The sequence below is a fragment of the Sciurus vulgaris genome, assembly GCF_902686455.1.
Source record: "Sciurus vulgaris genome assembly, chromosome: 7".
NCBI classification, from domain to species: Eukaryota; Metazoa; Chordata; class Mammalia; order Rodentia; family Sciuridae; genus Sciurus; species Sciurus vulgaris.
In genome coordinates, this window is record NC_136467.1 from 45,700,035 (window position 1) to 45,716,182 (window position 16,148).

The 16,148-nt window shown below is 34.8% G+C and overlaps 1 long non-coding RNA gene across 1 annotated transcript in view; it reads right to left on the minus strand.

The window, feature by feature from the left end:
• LOC306666154 overlaps nucleotides 1–11,788 on the minus strand; it is a 107,292-nt gene extending 95,504 nt beyond the window's left edge. Inside the window, exon 1 of the long non-coding RNA XR_013765216.1 lies at nucleotides 11,631–11,788. This is a non-coding gene — a long non-coding RNA (uncharacterized lncRNA). The remainder of the gene's footprint in view (nucleotides 1–11,630) is intronic.
• Nucleotides 11,789–16,148: the final 4,360 nt, after the last annotated feature.

The following is a 16,148-nucleotide window of genomic DNA, read 5'->3' on the forward strand; positions in this document are numbered from 1 at the left end:
AATCATGACAGTACAGAAGAGTGTTCATATAGCCCACATACAACTTCCCCTATTATTAATATCTTACATTAGTGTGGTATTTGTAGTACAATTCATGAACCAACATTGGTACATTATTAATAACCCAAATTCTTCAGATTTTTTTAAAATTTTCACCAAATTATGCTTAGTTTAAACTCCTATGGACTGTGACAGTTTCTCAGACTTTCCTTGTTTTTGATAACTTTTTGAAAATATCAGTTTTGAAAATCAGTTTTGAAAAATATTGATGAAGTAGTTTATAGAATGTGCTTCAATTTGGGTTTGTTTGATGATTTTCTCATGATTATCCTGGAGTTATGAATTTTGAGGGACCAAACTGCAGATGTAAAGTGCTGCCTATATCACATTATGTCAAGGGCACACACTGTCAATTTGACTTGTCTGTGTTGATCTTGATGCCTAGCTGAGGTAGTGTTTTCTCCATTGTAAAGTTACTCCCCATGCCTTATCTATACTGAATATTTTGTACGGCAGTTACAGCTTCTTTTTTTTTAATTCATTTTTATTGTAAACAAATGGGATACATCTTGTTTCTCTGTTTGTACATGAAGTAGAGGCATACCATTTATGTAATCATACATTCACCTAGGGTAATAGTTTTTGATTCATTCTGTTATTTTTTTCCTCCCCCCCCCACCCCTCCCACCCCTCTTATCCCCCTGTGGAGTTCCTCTGTCCTCCATTCCTGCCCGCTTCCCACTGCCCATTATGTGTCATCATCCGTTTATCAGTGAGATCATTCGTCCTTTGGTTTTTTGAGATTGGCTTATCTCACTTAGGATGATATTCTCCTACTGCATCCATTTGCCTGCAAATGCCATAATTTTATTATTACTTATGGCTGAGGAATATTCCATGGTATATATATACCACAGGTTCTTTATCCATTCATCACTTGAGGGGTATCTAGGTTGGTTCCACAATGTGGCTATTGTGAATTGAGCATCTATGAACATTGATGTGGCTGTATCTCTGTAGTATGCTGATTTTAAGTCCTTCGGGTATAGGCCAAGGAGTGGGATAGCTGGGTCAAATGGTGGTTCCATTCCAAGTATTCTAAGGAATCTCCACACTGCTTTCCAGAGTGGCTGCACTGATTGGCAACCCCACCAGCAATGTATGAGTGTACCTTTTCCCCACATCCTTTCCAACACCTATTGTTGCTTGTATTCTTGATAATCGCCATTCTAATTGGGGTGAGATGGAATCTTAGGGTAGTTTTGATTTGCATTTCTCTTATTCTAAAGATGTTCAACATTTTTTCATATGTTTGTTGGTTGCTTGTAGATCTTCTTCTGTGAAGTGTCTGTTCATTTCCTTAGCCCATTTGTTGATCGGGTTATTTGGATTCTTTGTGTAGAGTTTTTTGAGTTCTTTATATATTCTAGACATTAGTGCTCTATCTGAAGTATGAGTGGCAAAGATTTTCTTCCACTCTGTAGGCTCTCTCTTTGCATTCCTGATAGTTGCTTTTGTTGAGAGAAAGTTATTTAGTTTGAATCTGTCCAAGTTATTGATTCTTGCTTTTATTTCTTGAGCTATGGGAGTCCTGTTAAGGAAGTCTAATCCTAAGCCAACAAGTTGAAGATTTGGACCTTCTTTTTCTTCTATAAGATGCAGGGTCTCTGGTCTGATTTCAAGGTCCTTGATCCATTGTGAGTTGATTTATGTGCAGGGTGAGAGATAGGGGTTTAGTTCCATTCTGTTGCATATGGTTTTCCAGTTTTCCCAGCACCATTTGTTGAAGAGGCTATCTTTCTCCATTGCATATTTTTGGCACCTTTGTCTAGAATGAGAAAATTGTATTTAATGGGTTTGGGTTTGTGTCCATGTCCTCTGTTCTGTACCATTGATCTACCTGTCTATTTTGGTGCCAATACCATGCCGTTTTTGTTACTATTGCTTTGTAGTAGAGTTGAAGGTCTGGTATTGTGATACCTCCTGCTTCACTCTTCCTGCTAAGGATTGCTTGATCTATTCTGGGTTTCTTATTCTTCCAGATGAATTTCATAATTGCTTGCTCTATTTCTGTGAGGTACATCATTGGGATTTTAATTGGAATTGCATTGAATCTGTATAGCACTTTTGGTAGTATGGCCATTTTGACAATGTTAGTTCTGCCTATCCAAGAACATGGGAGATCTTTCCATCTTCTAAGGTTTTCTTTAATTTCTTTCTTTAGTGTTCTGTAGTTCTCATTGTAGAGGTCTTTCACCTCTTTTGTGAGATTGATTCCCAAGTATTTTATTTTTTTCAAAGCTATTGTGAATGGGGTAGTTTTCCTAAATTCTCTTTCTGAAGATTCATCAGTTATGTATAAAAATGCATTAGATTTATGAGCATTTTCTTATATCCTTCTACTTTACTGAATTCACTTATGAGTTCTAAAAGTTTTCTGGTAGAATTTTCTGGTTCCTCTACATATATAATCATGTCATCAGCAAATAGGGATAGTTTGAGTTCTTCTTCTCCTATTCATATCCCTTTAATTTCCTTGGTCTCTCTAAATGCTCTGGCTAGAGTTTCAAGGACAATGTTGAATAGAAGTGGTGAAAGAGGGCATCCCTGTCTTGTTCCAATTTTTAGGGGGAATGCTTTCAGTTTTTCACCATTTAGAATGATATTGGCCATGGGCTTAGCGTAGATGGCCTTTACAATGTTAAGGAATGTTTCCACTATCCCTATTTTTTCTAGTGTTTTGAGCATGAAGGGATGCTGTATTTTATCAAATGCTTTTTCTTTCTTTTTCTTTTTTTTTTGCGGTGCTGGGGATCGAACCCAGGGCCTTGTGCTTGCAAGGCAAACACTCTACCGACTGAGCTATCTCCCCAGCCCTGCTTTTTCTGTGTCTATCGCAATAATGATGTGATTCTTGACTTTAAGTCTATTGATATGGTGAATGACATTTATTGATTTCCGGATATTGAACCAACCTTGCATCCCTGGGATAAAACCCACTTGATCATGGTGCACTATCTTCTAAATATATTTTTGTATGTGATTTGCTAAGATTTTGTTGAGAATTTTGCGTCAATGTTCATTAAGGATATTGGTCTGAAATTTTCTTTCCTCCATGTGTGTCTGTCTGGTTTAGGTATCAGGGTGATATTGGCTTCATAGAATGAGTTTGGGAGGGTTTCCTCCTCTTCTATTTCATGAAATACTTTGAGAAGTATTGGAATGAGCTCTTCTTTAAAGGTTTTTTAGAACTCGGCTGAAAACCCATCTGGTCCAGGACTTTTCTTTGTTGGTAGGCTTTTGATGACCTTTTCTATTTCATTGCTTGAAATTGATTTATTTAAGTTGTGCATGTCCTCCTGGTTCAGTTTAGGTAATTCATATGTTTTTAAAAACCTGTTGATGTCTTCGAGATTTTCTACTTTGTTGGAGTATAGATTTTCAAAATAGCTTTTAATTATGTCTTGTATTTCACTTGTGTCTATTGTGATATTTCCTTTTTCATTCTGAATTTCAGTAATCTGGGTTTTCTCTCCCCTTCTCTTTGTTAGTGTGGCTAAGGGTTTATCAATTTTGTTTATTTTTTCAAAGAACCAACTATATATTTTGTCAATTTTTTCGATTGTTTCTTTTGTTTTAATTTCGTTGATTTCAGCTCTGATTTTAACTATTTCCTGTCTTCTACTACTTTTGGTGTTGCTCTGTTCTTCTTTTTCTAGGGCTTTGAGCCGTAGGTTTAGGTTGTTTATTTGTTGATTTTTTTCTTCTTTTATTGAATGCGCTCCATGAAATAAATTTTCCTCTAAGAACTGCTTTCATAGTGTCCTAGAGATTTTGATATGTTGTTCCTTTGTTCTCATTTACCTCTAAGAATTTTTCAATTTCCTTCATGATATCATCTGTTATCCATTCATCATACAATAGTGTATTATTTAATCTCCAGGTATCGGAGAAGTTTCTGTTTTTTATTCTGTCATTTATTTCTAATTTCAATCCATTATGATCTGATAGAATACAAGGTACTATCTCTATCTTCCTGTATTTGCTAACATTAGCCTTGTAGCATAATATATGGTCTATTTTAGAGAAGGATCCATGTGCTGCTGAGAAGAAAGTGTATTCTCTTTTTCTATAAATGTCTGTTAAGTCTAAATTATTGATTGTGTTTTTGAGATCTATGGTTTCTTTGTTCAATTTTTGTTTGGAGGATCTGTCCAGTGGTGAGAGAGGTGTGCTAAAATCACCTAGTATTATTGTGTTGTATTCTATTTGATTTCTGGCATTGAGAAGGATTTGTTTGATATTTATGGATGAGCCACTGTTTGGGGCATAGATATTTATGATTGTTATGTCTTGCTGATTGGTGCTTCCCTTAAGCAGTATGAAATGTCCTTCTTTATCCCTTCTGACTAACTTTGGCTTGAAGTCCACATTATCTGATATGAGGATGGATACTCCGGTTTTTTTGCTGTGCCCATGTGCATGGTATATTTTTCCCCATCCTTTCACCTTTAGTCTGTGGGAATCTCTTTCTATGAGTTGAGTCTCTTGCAGGCAGCAAATTGTTGGATCTTTCTTTGTAATCCAATCTGCCAGTCTATGTCTTTCAATTAATGAGTTCAGGCCATTAACATTCAGGGTTATTATTGAGATATGATTTGTATTTCCGGTCATTTGGCTCATTTTTTTTTTTTTTTTTTTTTTGACACAACTTGATTTCTCCTTTATTTGGTTGTTCCTTTAGGGTAGTTCCTCCATTTGCTGATTTACATCGTTGTTTTTCATCTCTTCCTCATGGAATATTTTGCTGAGAATGTTCTGTAATACTGGCTTTCTTTTTGTAAATTCTTTTAGCTTTTGTTTATCATGGAAAAATTTTATTTCGTTGTCAAATCTGAAGGTAAGTTTTGCTGGGTATAAGATTCTTGGTTGGCATCCATTTTCTTTCAGAGCTTGAAAAATGTTGTTCTAGGCCCTTCTAGCTTTTAGGGTCTGGATTGAAAAATCTGCTTATATCTGTATTGGTTTCCCCCTGAATGTAATTTGATTCTGTTCTATCACAGCCTTTAAAATTCTGTCTTTATTTTGTATGTTAGGTATTTTCATAATAATGTGCCTAAGTGTGTGTCTATTGTAATTTTGTGTATTTGGAGTTCTATAAGCCTCTTGTACTTGATTTTCCATTTCATTCTTCAGATTTGGGAAATTCTCTGATATTATTTCATTGAATAGATTGTTCATTCCTTTGGTTTGTTTCTCTAATCCTTCCTCAATCCCAATAATTCTTAAATTTGGCCTTTTCATGATATCCCATATTTCTTGTAGATTCTGTTCATGATTTCTTATCATCTTCTCTGTTTGGTCAATTTTGTTTTCAAGATTAAATATTTTGTCTTCAATGTCTGAGGTTCTGTCTTCCAGGTGTTCTAGCCTTTTGGTTATTCTTTCTATGTAGTTTTTAATTTGGTTTATTGTTTCCTTCATTTCAAGGATTTCTGTTTGTTTTTTTTTCAACATCTCTAACTCTTTATTGAAATGATCTCTTGCTTCCTGTATTTGCTCTTTTAACTGTGGATTGGTGCGATCATTCAATACCTGCATTTGCCCTTTCATCTCATCCTTCAATGCCTGCATTTGCTCTTTCATCTCCTCGTTTGCTTCCCTGATCATTTTGATTATGTACATTCTGAACTCCCTTTCTGACATTTCTTCTGCCATGCTGTTATTGGATTTTATTGCTATACCATCTAGGTTTATTTGGGACATTTTCTTCCTTTTTTTTTTTTTTTTTTCATATTGTTCAGGTATCTACCCCTGTAGTAGTGAAACTCTGAGATATTGCAGATTTCCTGTATTGACTAATATTGTTTCTGTAGATTTCCAATATCTCACCTCTTAGCCTTCAGTAGCCTGAAGTCTTGGAGGAACTTGATAATGCAGTGCTCCACTAGGAAGCTGGCCTTCTATGGGTGGTGACCTTCAGGTGGGGTATATTCCCTGGTGGCTCTGAGTTGGTCCTGAGTCTCTCAGTACCTCCTCTTCTTGGTTCCTGGGTCTTGTCAAAGGTCCTCTAGCCTCCTGTAGGTGTCTCAGGAAGGGAGTTACCAATGATGATGGCCATGCCCTCAGGAGTAATTCAAAATGCCTGCACCAGCCTATAAAGAACCCTTGGCTAACTCCATGATGGCGACAAACCTTGGCATGGTGGTCGGGTAGGATTGTTCAGTGGTGGCGTCTGTCTTTGACCTGGTGGTTAGGCAGGTTGGCTCCCTGCAGCCCCACTCCCCAAGGCAGGCGGGTTGGGGGCCCGCCTGCTACCTCCACGACGCAAGTGGCGTGACTCGCCCGTCAGCTCATTCCACGACTATGACCAACCAGTGATGGCACAGACCTAGGTGCAGGGGTCAGGCGGGGTCACTCAGTTATGACGTCTGTCCTTGGCCTGCTGGCTGGGCGGATTATCTGCCTGCAGCTTACCTCCACGATGTAGGCGGCCTGGCTCCGCGACTGAAACCAACAAGTGATAGCACAGACCTAGGTGCAAGGGTCAGGCTTCATGGGTTTCTTTGTTTCTCTCTTTATTTTTCACCTAAGTGACTTCACATTTAGATCTTTACATTCTTATTTCTAAGACCTAGTCTCCCTTTAAGAGTACCTGATTTTTAGATATGTCTATCTTTTTCTACCCAACTTTTAGATTCTAGCATCTACAAAACCTTAGAGGTATGTTTAACTTGGGTCAATATTTCTTTAATTCTCTTTTATGCATACTAGAATATTTTCATCCAAGATTTTTCTCATTTGTAAAACTGCAAAATTGCTTTTTATTTCATGCAAGCAATATACTCTTGTCAGGACTCTGTGTAATAACTATCCATCTTATTAGAATTCAGATATGAAGGGTTTTTATGAAGACACATATTAACACAGGTGTTTGAATTAAGAAATGAAGTCAGACTTTTTCTCACAGTGAATCTGATTTGGCTGATTAGTAATATGATGACAGGCTTTGCCAAAAAGGTAAATAATAAATATTTTCCATAAATTAGCTAATTCTGTAGTTCTGAGATTTTTACCAACAGTGTAAAGTGCATGGAAAGAAAGTATTTAATCAAAACTATTGCATTTACTAATAAATGTACCTCAAAGTTAATAATAATGGTTCTTGAATACATCACAGTAAAACCTTTTTGGTATACTTCCAATAAATGGAGAGAGAAAATAATGACAGGGTGACAAATTCTTTTGCAAGTCAGGATCAAGATGGAAGGGATCTTAATTGAATTGTCAACTGATAGTTTATTAAAAACATTTCTAATGATAAATCACTATATGAATTTTTGACATGTAACTTGGAAGGGGTTCAAAGAATTGAGTGACAATGCTATACTAAAATTTCTTCCATTTCAACTTATTCAGGAAAATAAGTTTCTTAGTACTTACATACATATAAAATATAAAAATATTGATGAATAAAATTGAGGTTGACTCTTGTCTCAGCTCAATAATAACTAATAGTTATCCAGGGAAGAATGGGCTATTCTTTTACTGATTTGTTTTTAATATATTTTACTTTTTACCTTTAATAAGTATTTATCAAAATTTGTATATGTTACCTTGGTCAATTGAGTATAAATAGCAACTTTCATGAAACTCTTTCCAGAAGAAATTCTTATCATAGAACTTTATGACCAAAATATAAAAATAATTAAATTTTAATTCATATACCTATTTTGTTGCACAGGAACATAAGGGGCACTTAATAAATCAGCAAAAATGCAAATGTACTTGTTTCAGGGCAAAAGTTTATGGGAGAAATATAATGGATATTTGAGCTCAAAAAAGAAAACAAAATATAAAATTTCCAAAAATTATTTTTAAACAGATGTTGATCTAAGTGTCTTGAATCACAGAATTTAAAAATGGAAGGTAAATCAAAGTTTGACTACTAAATTGTTCTTCACAATTATTTGCCTGTATTACTCCAAATGATTCTGAGTAATTTGGTATTTCTTCAAACATAAGTTGATTTCTACATTTTTCCATCCTAATTACCAAAGATGTAATTATATTTAAATTTACATTTCTTTAATTACAATACTTTTTGAAATATAGCCATCATTGATGCAAACATGGTGGCAATTTGAGACTATCAGTCTCTGTGTCCTTTATCTGTTCAGTGCACTTCCATAGCATTGTTTCTGTCCTCCTCTGAGTGCTTCCTGCTGTGCTGTTGCCAAGGGATTTCACAAAGTCAACACTTTATCTAAACTTAGTTTTAAAATTCTGTTTCCTTTAAACCATAAACACCTTACATAAAACATAAAACTCTCGTTTACTAGTGATCATGTTCACCCTTTCAAATGCTGATGATGACTGGGATAAAGATATCTCTTTATCTACTTACCACATGGTAAGTGCTCAAAAATTGTTAGCTTTTATTGTTATACTGTTGCCCTTTTGGACAAATATTTCAAGTACTGTGGGTCCTTCTTATCCATAGTTGATATGTTCCAAGACCCCCAGTGGAAATTCAAAGCTTCATACAGTACCAAATCCTATATATACTATGTTTTCCCCTATGCATACATACCCATGATAAAGCTTAATTAGTACGTTAGACACTACAAGAGGTTAAGAAAGATGAGTAATAAAGAGAGCAATTGGTACAATATACTTTAATAAGTTTTATATAAATGCGCTCTCTCAAAATATCTGACTAAACTGTCCTCACCTTTCTTGTGATGATTTGAGATGATAAAATGATGATTTGAGAATGATGTTGGCTTGGTGACATGGTGGTAAAAGGCTGTCTTTGACCTTCTGATGGCACATCAGAAAGAGGATCAAGGGGCCAAGATGATGCTGGTGGACCTTTGGTCTCTGAAACCATGGAAGCAATACCATGGATCAGGGGGTCGTTATACATCTCATTATCAATCCTATACACACTGGTCTATGTATATTAAATTTTAAATATTGTTTCTAGTTTCTTCAGGCATACTGGTTAGTGTGATAGTTTTAAATTTGTATTTAAATATTTTTCTCCTCTGCCTCAGATTGCTACTCAACCTATACTCAGAGCTGGGATATTATCTACATGGCCAGGGATAGTATATACTGCAATATCTTCATTTTATGGTTGAAATTTTGTCACAGGGCGGTTCTTTCCCACTTTGAATTACATGAATAGTATATAACCAAGCTAGCCCTGGATCCTAGTTAGAATTTAAGATAGACTTTTTAGCTTTTAACTTGAAAACAGCACTACAACACCAGTTTTCCTCCCATGCTTCCACCTTCTCCCTTTATATACTATTGCTTTTCCATGATCAAAGTTGATAATACTTATATTCCTTTATATAACCATATTGTTTCATATTTAGTATAATTAAGTTTCAATTCTAGAGATTGAGGACTATAAACATGATCACTGTGTAACTACTATTTACTGCAGAACTGAGAATAGTGATAGAACAAATACAAAAAGAAAAGAAATTTTATTCTGAAACTCATGCTTCTTGAGGAAGAATATTGAAGGTTCATGGTCAAATTAGTTATTTATTTTATACTCAGTTGCTCAATTTGCTTCAGAGTATCTAGGGTGAATTTGTTGTTAGCATGTTTGTTTTCCCTTGAGAATCTCATATTCACTTTCTTCCTGATATTTATGTTCTTGTTGACAAAAGAAATATCTCCCTCCTTGTCCAAAGAGCTAAGTCATCCAGTTCTTAATCAATAACGTATGTTGGATGGGCTATACTTTCTTCTTGAAAACAATCTTGGAGACCTGCTGCTGTGCTTTCTAAATCTGAAGAATGTTTTTCATACTGACTTCTCTCTTTGCAGTCTTCCAAGTTTAATCCTGAATTTTCCTGATTTCCCTGGTGTGCCCTTTCTTAGTTTGCATTTAAGTTTTGCTAGAGTATGTTCTTTGGTAAAATTTATAGTTTATTGTAAGTAAAATTTCTGAATTCTTGCCTGTTTGAAAATGTTCTTTTGCCCTCACACTTTTTGACAGACTGGCTGAGCTGAGATTTTTAGCTTCAAAATAATTTTGTTCAGAACTTCAGATTTTTTCTTCTTGGTTTCTAATAAACATTTTCAGTGACAAATCAGATTTTAGTTCCTTTGTTTCATTTTTCTGGGTGGTTAAAAGGTTCTTTTTTTAATTCTGAACTTTCAGTAAAGTCTACAATGGATATAACTTATTAATTCTATTTGATCTTTAATTAACTCTTATTTTCTTCTTATCCATGAAGTCTTCCTAATTTTTCGATTATTTCCTCCAAATCAATACCCCATTCTCTTCCTATAAATCCTATTAAAGAAATATTAAACTTATTAGTTTGCCCTCATTTCTTCTCCCTTTTTTCTCTCTGTCTTTATTCTCCTACTTTTTCAACTATTCCCAATCTTTATCTTCTAAATCTTCTATTTCGTTTTTTTGTTTAACTGACCATACTCCTTTTTTTCAGGGTGGGGAATCGAACCCAGGACCTTCTGCATGCTCGGCAAATGTTCTACCACTGAGCTACCCCAGGCCCTGATAAAATCTTTAATTTACAATTAAATGTAATTATTTCTTGCCCTCTGCATGATTGTGCTTCATAACAGCCTATTCTAATACTATGAATAAGCTATTTCATAAAATACTCCAAATGAACAAATCAGAACTTTTTTAAAGTTCTTTTTTTATGTTGAAAAAGATTATGCATAAATTTTTTCCTCTTTGACTTTAATGATGTTGGTTCTACTCAAATATTTGTGTGTCCTTGATTTATCACTTGTATTTATGAATCAAATATTAGGTTTATAATATGGGCATCAAACATTGACTCCCCCAACATTTTTATAGTTCTGCTCTTCTAAGAGACTTCTCCCTGAACTTAAAGAATGTAATTTTTTAGACATGAATGCCCTGAGTAATTGTGTTAGACTTTATTTGGATGGAAATGGTAATATAAAAATCAGATATTGAGTATAACATTTATGTTTGGTTTGACTGTATACCAGAAAGCACTAAAGGTACTAAAATATAGAGAATAATTACATGAAAAAGAAAAAAAAATGAGATTTTCCGTAAGGAGTCTAATTAATAGATGATTGAGTGTAGAGAACAATGACTATAATGATTTCAGAGTATGAAGATAATTAAGTGGATGGGGTCACAGAAATTTGAGATTCTAATGACTGGGGCTGATGCTGCAAGAGTGAACACATAGTCTTGCTCATGTACTATGAACCAAAGTCTACTCAGTCAAGTTATCTCTAGTTCCAAATAAAGGTACCTCATGATTATGGTACTTTTATAAATGCAAATTTATATACTTTGTTAAATCTTAGAACTTCGTGTCTCACTCAGGACTTTACAAGTGACAGATATTTAGAATCCTCATTCCGGAAAAAGCAAGCATGATGTTTAAAGTACATATGCCACAGGCATTAACTGAATAGGTAAAATGCTTGTTACTAAACTATATATAAGTAAACATCAAAATAATGAAGCAACTATATAGAGTTTGGATGATTCTTTTTTTTTAAATTTCCCCTGACATGGTTCAACAGCTGAGAAAATGTTTACAACCTGACATGTCATCTATCCTTGAACAATATAATTTCTCACCTACCATTACTTTAATGTTTGGTTCTTTAACTGACATGTGTTGACATCTCATAGAGTTAGAACAAAAGAGAACAATGTTGCCAAGGACTTCTGGATATTAAGTCCATCCCTTCATCTCAAATCTTTCCTGGTTAACAAGCTTCACTTGACATTAATCGTGGTAGCCCTAAAATTTAAAGAGACAAATAATAATAAATAAAATAAAATAATAAAATGAATAAAATGAAAAATAATACTGTGACTAGATTAGATGCCCTTTGGTATAGCCTGCAAAGGCAAATATAAACAAACCAACCTCTGAAGGTAAAACAAAAAGTCTAAAAGTGGAGATAGCTGTACCTGAAATGGAACCAATAGGGTAATCTAAGTTGCCTTCCTCATCCACCAAGAATATTCATTTTCCAAATTCCACCATTTTCTTCAGTTTGCCAAAAATGTATTTCACTTAGTACTGAGCATAGTGAGTAGTGAAAAAAAAAAAAAAAAAAAAACACCTTTATACTGGAAATACCAATATCTGTGCTCTAGAACTGTTTCTGCTATCAAATAGCTATAGATTCAGAAAACTCAAACCCTCCTTGTATTGTAATACCATGAAGCTCGTGGACCTGTCCATCCCTATAATTCTGAATGTAATGTTAGGAAATTAAGCATTCATAAATGGTCTTTCTGCTCCTGGCAACGTGCAATAAAATCAAATAATAAGCTCATAGAAATCATATATCAATGTGAATAACACATTGATACACACTATTTATTAAACTGGTGCTATTACCAACACCATCTTCCTCCTCTCCAGGATACTTTGCTTGGATTCCACATGAAATGTTCCACACAACATACTGATTAGTATTTAACTACATAGAACTCAGGAATTCATACATTACAGCTATGAAATATATTTAATCAACTACATATACTAACATAGGGTTACTTTCAAATACATCATTCAATTTCATATACATCTTTACTATTTTCTTCTTTCATAAATCTCCCATCATTTCAACCCAGCAAACTCACCTTGCTCATGTTATTGGGTAAGATGTAGCTATTATCTTAGAGATTTCAGTTAGTATTCATTGTATCAGCTACTACCTAACCCTATTGTCATATGTGTTGTCTTCCTTATCGTAGGTCCGATCACGCCTTTTTAAATAAAATTACAAAGTTCTTTCACATTCTTATCAATCAAGAAGATATTTAATTTTATAACAGACAGATATGTGTTTTGCAAAAATGAAAGAATTTTTATCACTTTCAATTTTTCCACATAATCTGGTTTTGTGCCCTGTGAATAACAAATATAATTGAATATATATTTCTTGGTGATTTAATAGGAACATTTTTAAATAACATGTGGTTTGCAAACCTTATGCAATACATTTCCTAATTTGAGTCTTTGAATTAGCCTGAGATATAAAAAAGCAAATGCAATCTCATTTTACAGATAGGAAAGGTGAGGCAAGAAGGTATTAAAATATGAGCAAACATACATCCTCGAATGCCAGAAAGCAATCCCATTAATATTTGCTGCATCGTCCCTCTACTAAATATTGCAGTGTGTTTTCTTCTTTTTTTTTTTTCTGTTATCTCAACTTCATTACCTATTTTCTATCAATTATAATTTTTTTCAACTTTCTTTCATATTTTACACTACATACTAGGGCTACAATGGCATCTGAAAGCAGATACCATTCCTGCTCTTATAGAGCTTGGATCAGAAGAGAAAAAACATTAATCGAACAATTACAAAAACAAATGGGTATTATGATTCTAGCAGAGCAGCAGAGTAGAAGCACCTAGTGCCATCAGATCCGGAATTTGAAAGATTGGACCTAGTCAGGGTGGTCAGGGAAGACTAACTTCAAAAATCAACAAATTGAACATCTTCCAGTTGTGTGTTCAAAAAGTAATAAAGTCGAAAGTAATGAGAGAAAATTACTAGAGACAAATTGTGAGCCACGTCCATCATTCTCCTTAACCAATAGACAAACTATGAGACATACAAGAGATCGTACACCTGCTGGCAGAATGCTGGCATAAGAGTAGACCCAGAACAGCTATTAGATGCTTAAATGTCTGCTTGGACAAAAATAATATGTAAATAAATAAAAATTAAAAAGACGAAAAAAATCAACAAATGGTCTTTGGTGAAACAATACAGCAGAGTTTACTAGAAAAGAACAAAAAAAAAAAACAATAGGAAACAACATATGCAGAGGAGAAAGGCTGGCATGTGGGTAGTGGGGAAAGAAGCCCAGAGTGGCTTCAATTAAAGGATTAAGAGATGGCACAATTTGAAATGAGACATGAGACAAGCTAAGGACCAGGCAATTTTTTAGAGCAAAGGTTAATGAGCTTTGTCTTTATCAAAAACAGCAATGAGATTGTGTAATTTTATTTATTATATTTATATATTGTTTATATATAATGAGTATTTTTCATAAGGGTGAGGGAAAGGAGAATGGAGAGTGACTACTAATGGGTACAGATTTCTTTTGAAGATGATAAAAATGAAATCTTGATGCTTGCACAGCACTGTAAATATACTAAAAATATTGAATGGTATATCTTAAAAGAGTGAATTTTTATTTCATAAAATACATATTGATAAAGTTATAGTTAAAAATTAACAGTGGGAACATTTGAGAACTTTCAAGAAGGTAGTTCTTTTGATCAAATTAGTTTTAAAAGTAACACTCTGGGTTCAGTGTGAAAAATAACTTTGAGAGTTAGAAAAGACTATTCTAATAATCCAGTGAGAGGGGGAATCACAAAATGTCAGAGCAGAAGAAGGAAGCACTTCCACTAGATCTGCTCTTTGGAATTTGAATGACAGGAGTATGGGTTCATAATGAGGTGGGTGTCTAAAGAATACTATAATAAATCATTATTCGGAGAAGCCAAGAGCCTCTGGTGTAATGATCCAAAGAAAAACAACCCAAGCCCAGCAGCAGCCAGGGTGCTGTCACTATAAAGGGAGGGTAACACAAAGGTAAAAGAAACACAGGGGACAAAATTGGCGCACAATATGTGCTCCATGTTTGTCCACTTCTAAGTGAAGAACTGAGGTAGGGAATCCTGCTAGAAGAGTTTATGCTAAATTTTGTTTCCCAACCCCCAGGGAGTCCTTAATGAAAACTTCCACTCTTTCTCAGTCAATGCTGAGTGTGTGACCTAAAGTGCACCTGGAAAATCACAATATCAATATAGTTATAGAGAATAGTGGATCCAAGGGGATGCAAGACAGAGGTTCAGAGGAGAGTGCAATGTGTTCTTCCTTGAGTCCTGTGACCTGAACAACCAACCAGTGGGAAAGAATCAGGGAAATTGACCAGGTCAGGGGATAGGACAGTGCAACACAATTCCTTTTTGAGCTCTATGGTACAAATGACCAGCTGAAAAAGATGAGGGAAAATGTTTGGGTGGGCATGATTATATTTGGGACAGAGATTTGAAAATTCATATGTAGGTGATAGGTGGTCTACAGGAAACCTGCCATGCACTATCCACACAGAGAGGTCTGAGTAGAACTCTGGGGACATGCTAGAAACCCAGATGCCAAGCAAGTTCAACATCTGCTCAGCCCTGGGGATGTGAGGATTTAATTGCTGCAGAATGCGTACCCCAAATAAGGGTTCAAAGTTCTACTTGGACCCCATTAGCCAGAACTTCCCAAATAGATCTCTGTACCACTTCCAACCAAGAAAAGCAGCAATCAAAGATGTCCAGACAAAACCCCAGTAGAAGAAACTATCAGTTCCATGTCTCCTTTACAGGTAAGTAGTGAAGCTGAAAGCCATCTCAACCAGTTACACTTACAATCTACCTCAGCAGGCAGAGGGGACAAAGGCACAAACGGAGATTGGGTTTAATCCACTATCCCTGCTTTCCTCTAAGAGGCACATAACCCCAAATATAAAGGACAGAAGGACAATCTGGAATAGAATATAAATAACTCAACTTCAGCTACCTCAGTGGAAAAAATGAAGCATTTTTAAATTAATAAATATTCTTTTTTATTATAAAACTTTTTGGTTTTTTTTCTGCTTTTATTTGCTGATTGGTTCATGTATATGCATATGCACATATGCTTCTGGTTTAGTCCCCCTAGTTTATCATTTATTTTCTTTTTATTAACACTTACTATTTTGTTTGTTTTTCCAAGAGATAGTAACTTTTTCTTTGTTTGCTTCTTTATTTTGCTTTGAACTTTTTTATTTTCATTTTTTATTATCTGTTTTCTTAGTTTTGCTGTTTGATATTAGGGGTGGAGATGTTCTCTTCTGCTTGTTTGCTTGTTGTATTACTCTGACTCTTCTCACTTCTCCCTCTAACAGCAAAACATCTTGTTTTCTCTTTTCTATTTTTTACTTCCACCTTTATTAGGGCCTTTATCTATGCCTTTGCTTTTACTTTCTTCTCACCTTTTGATTATTCCAACCATTCTTTTGCCTTAATACCCCAGCTTCTGATGACCTGATGACCTCGTGGCTGTGGCATGCCCGGTGCCTGGGAATGT